Source organism: Ornithodoros turicata, chromosome 3 (genome assembly GCF_037126465.1).
Source record: "Ornithodoros turicata isolate Travis chromosome 3, ASM3712646v1, whole genome shotgun sequence".
Lineage (NCBI taxonomy): Eukaryota > Metazoa > Arthropoda > Arachnida > Ixodida > Argasidae > Ornithodoros > Ornithodoros turicata.
Window position 1 is genome coordinate 94,665,166 of NC_088203.1, and position 6,080 is coordinate 94,671,245.

Here is a 6,080-nt window from a genome sequence, read left to right on the forward strand (position 1 = left end):
TAGCCCTCCCACTTAGTTAGTTACTCCCACTCATTCACACGGTGCGCAGCTTGTAGGTGGTATCGGACAGATGCTTATAAAAAAGAAAGTTCGTCGATTGGTGCACCCGTTCGCGAATTATTTAGCCTGGGAATTTAACTGAGACAACCTGTATATGCCCAACGAAATGCAGTAAACCCTTAGGGATAGTAGTTTCTGGAACAGTGTAAAAACAGCCTGTGCTGGTGTTCACCTCTTATTGAAAGACATTTCCGCTTTAGAGGAAGTATTAATTGTGATGTTTGAGGGTGGCGTGTTTATTGTAGAAGAGAAAAGAGTAGCAAGACGAAGCTGAACTTGCCTTTGTTAAAAAAAAAAGAAGTCTTCTACAGTACGCAAGAGATGCTGAACGAATGCCATGGCGGACATGCACTATATGTGTGGGAGAACAAAGAAATAAATACGATTGTTTGCTGGATTGTCATGCAGAATAGATGGCTGTTACATTGAGGTTCGATTGTCTCAATATTGACGCGCGGTTCTAATCGGATGGACAGGATGGCCAATGGTCGTCAGCTGTTATCGATTATGTTGCGCCATCTGCATCACATGATATATTCGGGCAGTCGATATTGAATGACAGTGGTGAAAGGGAATGCCTTCGGTATGCCTACATCAACGATTTTGCTGCAACCACTTCGATGTCCACGGTGCCTCCTGAACATACAGCTGTGAAGGATCCTAATCTGAACGTAGCCAGCTGTAAGCCAGAATATAAATTTCTGTACAAAGTGTATTCAATCGCATATTATGTGCATAACGGTTGCAACTGAACGCTCATCTTTATAACGTGCTAGCAGTGCGAACCAACTACGGCTATGTCTTGTGTACGAAGAATCACACATGGTGGGAGCACAGCCGAAAGAAGAGGAATAGCTGGGGTTAGGACACGTCCTGGGCCGACTTCAGGGGAACTGTGCTGAAATCTCTCTTACTCGCGATCTCCTCTTAGATATTTTTTTATTTATTCCTAGCGCGACGAAGCAACTGTGGATATGAGCTGCCCTGTTAGCACCGTCTCGTAAAGTTGCTGACAAATTGTTTTGCGCCCGTATCAGTACAGCTAAGCACTTTTTTTAAATTCAGCAAGGAAGTGACATATGGCATTGCTGGAAAGCCTTCCTCATTCATCGAGCAATCGATCAGGAGCCACCGCATGCAAGTAGGTCAGCTCTCTCCGCAGCTTACCTGTTTCCCACTCTCCCCTATTGACCTCATTGGTCCCTCTCCCAAATAAGAGGGTAAGAGGAAACAGCTCAAGGCTACGAAGCGTACTTGGTTTCTTCTGTGGGCACATGCGGAGAACCACGCCGGTCTATGAATGCCCCCTCATTGCTGCCTTGTGAGTGGACAGACGTTTCGTCACGTGGTTTCTCCCATCTTTGCCCTCTCCTACGCGCAGAGGCAAACTGTCGCCTGAAAACACCGGCATGAGCGGCGCGGCGTCACCTTGGAGGCCCGCCCCGATCTCCTGGCGTGACGTAATTAGGTCCGCGTGACGTACCATCACCAGCAGCCGCGAGGTCCGACATCGTACCGAACGTTCGTGTGCTGTGGATATGGCGCGGCGCTGCTTGCGGGGGACTCACTACGCCACGGAGTGACGTAGGGATCACTCATTAACTCAATGGCTCTCGGAATGAGAGGGAGGGAGGTTGTAGAGGGTGAGCAGATGAAAGACATTTCGCGCGCGCTACGAGTGAGTTGCGATCATCGTTCTTTCGCAGGAGAGCGTGTTCCTTGTTAGTGGGGTAGTGGGCCACAACGCAGGTGGCGTATTTTCCCATTCGTCGCCGTCATTACATTTGTTGTTGTTGTTACTGCTCCTTTGACATGTAAACGTTCATAAATTATGCTTCTCCTGGTATATCTTCACATATACTTTGCATGATTATCGTTACGGGAAGGAAAGAGGGAAGAATCTGCCATCCATCGGCTCCACCTCAACGTCACCCGCATTCCGTCACTGCTGTTCAAAATGGACCAACAAGGTACCCCCCTATGTTCTACCTCCAACGTTGAGGCAGACGTTCGACACATTCTTCTCGACTGCCGCTTTTTCAAGACCTTCTGCGACACGCTCAGGTCTCGCCTGACCAGCCTCGGATACTCCAACGTCTCTCTTATAACATTACTTGGCACACGCAGCGGTCGTGTAACCGCAGCGCTTCTCCACTACCTACGGAATACCGGTCTCCTCAGAAGCCTGTGACATCTTGAGTAGGATGGCGGAAGACTTCTGACCTCTCACCACATATCGCCTGACTCTGACTACCCCAGGAACTTGACTACCCACTATAAGGAATTATTTAAGAAGGAACAGCAAGCTGTCCCTTCTGACTGACTTTTCCTGCCAAGATAAATAGATCCCCCCCCCCCCCATTACGATATTTTTCAAAATAACTTATACTTCGGCGACGCTTATGGTAAGCGAAACTTAGAACGATTATCCGTCTCGTTCACGAAGGCTATCCGCACGAACTCTCGTGACGATATGAGCACAATGCCTTCGTTTCGTAGAGGCAAAGGTCCTGACATCTTTTCGCCGTCGCCTTTCCTTCGTCTGCTTATATGGGAGAAGCTGCTTCTCTGCCTATATTCATAGCGCAGACAGGCGCTGACAGTCCCTTTGACAGGTTCTTCCTTTCCGTTTTTAGCCTTTCTTTTTGACCAGTCCCCACTGAAACTGATTGCCTCAACAGACTGTCGCCATTTACTGGCAAATGTAACGTGTCACTCCCTGTTCTTCCCTTCTGTTACTTTGTGTGGTTACATATGTGCCGTAAATGAAGGCACTTTATTCCACGATAGTGAGGCTGTGTCCGGACGCATCGACGTGATGCTAAGCTACACAACAATATTTTAAACACATTTCGGGTGTACATTTCTTGTCCTACGGCACACACCTTTCTGGCGCAGGTTTCATGCCACATAAAAGGGAGTTTCCGAAACGTGTTCTACATAAATAAGGTCTGACGTTTTCGGGTTAAACGCGATTCCGTCTGATTATTCCCTCCCGAATCTGTTTAGGACCAATTCGGCGTTAAACCCGGTTTATCCCCGAATTCCAATCACATATTACGTTGTATCATGTATCACGTACACGATTTAGAAGCAACCTGTGCGCACGTCTGATAGAATTATTATCTGAGTGCCACAATAAACTATCTGAAGGAAATTTAATGTTACATCATGCGGTGTTTGTGACTATAAATCGCGAGCAATGCATGTTTGAGGCAGCCAGCAGTATTGTCTAAATAAATAAATAATAAGAATAAAATACTTGATCAATATGTGCATCTTTAACTATTGGCCCCTTGCTGGACAGAAAGAAAAAAAGTCAATTCGATAACACCCGTCTGTATCAATAGCACATGATTTCACCTCGAATTTCGGATTTCAAAATGGCACCAGATCCCCCCCCCCTCCCCGAATCCGGGGTAGACATTTAACCCGAAAAGGTGAGAGCCTAGAATAACGTAAAGCACCATTTCAAATGGCGGGTCCTACACCAAAACACCATTTTAGTGCAGCTTTTTCTTTTTAAAACACTGTTTTATGTTTGTTCTCTGATATGGCACATCTTCCAACACTGTTATTACACCTTCCAGTTGTAGTCTACGCAGTAAAGAAAGAAGGGCGTTCATGCGCAAAGACGCCCAGCTTACTGTGTTCACTGTTCCACTTGAATTTACCATTAGTGTGGGCCTAGTGCAGCAAGAGTGTGGAGGGGGGGGGGGGGGGGGTAATATGAAACTCTGAGTAAACTCCGCAGTGAATCCGATGAATCCCCAATTATATTCAGTCCGTTCTTAAAAGACACGGAAAAGTACACAAACTTTCAACTGGACAAGTTTTTCCCACTGCATGTGGATCACCTCACATATTGTGATTGCAAAAAAACGGGTTGCACGTAAACTGGGCGAATACCAAGAACACGGTCAATTGAAAAAATGATACACACTTGGAAGATTGCTAATGTAATGAACCGCTGCCAAAGGACCGCTGACATTCTCCCTCCAGCCATGCCGAGCAGGGTTGATCCAGCGCTCGCTTTCCGCATGCCTCGGCATAGCCCTCGTCAATATGCCGCATTACTTCATCGAATGCGCCTCGATGTGGTTTTTACAGCGCAGTGGCGTTACCGCTTGAGGCAAGTTGACTCTCCCCAATGCAGTCACTGCGGTGCTGTAGAAGATCTAGAGCACATTCTTCTCCATTGCCCACACTATCAACCTTCCCGAACCGTACTCTCCGGATCCCTTAATGAGCTGGACTCTCGCCCCCCCCCCCCCCTCTCTCACAAAATTGCTTGGTCCCTGCCCACATCCAGTCCACCAACGCTCTGCCCTCAAAGCTCTCTTCACCTTCTGGATACCATAGGACTTCGATCCATATTGTGAAGGGGCTCATTATTTCATTCCCCGCATCACCACCAGCAATGGGGTAGAGCATCGCCCATGCCGATGAAACTCACCATTCATCGTCTCGAAATAAAGTTGTTCTTGTTGTTGTTGTTGTTGCTAATGCGTGTGTGATTCCCTCTTCGCGGGCTCCTTGACAGTGTTTCATTTTTTCCCCCTTTTAATGTAAAATCCTGAGCCTCTCTAAAAGAAGATACCCTCAGTCTCATAGTTATATCTTTTCTTTTTCCAGTCAAACCAAACCGACACCCTCTGTTGTCATGGCTTCACTTTCCCAGTTCCCTTTGAATTCCACGTATTTGAGTCAAAAATGTAAAAAGAAAAGGAAGAAAGAAACTACTCATTTTGTAATGTCACCTTCGTTACCATCTTAGAGAACAGCGGTTGCAGCAAGCCGCAATTCTTTACCCGAACGACTGTAATAAAAGAAGATAGATGAAAAATAACAACCACTCCAGAACAAGCTCCTTAAAAATATCAAGCACTAACGGCCTCCCATAAAGGCGAGAACGCCATTGTAAATGCGCACTATTTTACTTTTTTTTTTTTGAAACTCTATGTGCCTTTCTTTCCCCGAGAACAAAGTGTCCCGTCGAAAAAAAAAAGAAAGAAAACTACGCAGCAATAATGCTTAATTACTTAAGACATCGTTGAGCAAAATCCTCCTCCGAGGATTCCCCTTTTTTTTTCTCTCTCTCTCCTCCTCCGCGCATCGAAAGAAAGTAATGATCCATCCTACACGGATACAGGGATCGTACAATATGGTTAATAGGAGATAATTAATCTTCTTATTTTTTTGGCCGCTGTACATTAATTATTCTCAGCGGAGAATCGGGCAACACTTTCAGAGAGACAGTCTGAAGGGCGAGCTTCCCTTTTCTGACTAAAGGTCGTTAGTTTCAATTGCGCGTGAGCAATTGTTTGCTTGTTTCAATTGCACTGGAGCACGCACCTGGTTCAGCTTACGAAGAGCATTATTATTGCACGCTGTGACCCGCCGGCAAGTGTCTGTGTCGTGCGGGGAACATCAATTTTATGCTCAGCGGCTCCGACTCCCGTGTTCCCGCGTTGTGGCAGTTTTGGAAGAAGTGGATTTCGAGAAGTGAAACTGTATTCAACTTCGAGTGACTTTCAAGAATCCTACACTGTTTTTGTGAAATGCTTACTTATTTTTGCGAATGTGATTATTTTAATGCGAGTTTAAGTCTCGGCTAACCGGACGCCGTATTTAGCAACCACCTACATACTGAGAAAACCAAAAAGAACAAACTCGGAATATATATAAATATAGGTACTAAAAAAATAAGAGTACGGAGATGTAGGAAGTAGGAAAAGGGGGAGTTATTTATTTACTAGTGGAAAGTTAAGGGGGAAGTCAACGTTGCGGCGGTTCGTTGACTTCCCCCTTGACTTTCCACTAGTAAATAAATGACTCCCCCTTTTCCTACTTCCTACATCTTCGTTGTCTGCCTGATTTTGTTAGTACCTATTTAATTTCGCGGTCGCACGAACCCCTTTCTTCCAGTATGTATATATATTGTGGGGGAGCACATGTTATCGAGAGCGATAAGATTGTGCGTGGACTTCCGGGACACGCCTCCGTGTTTTTCTCTTTAG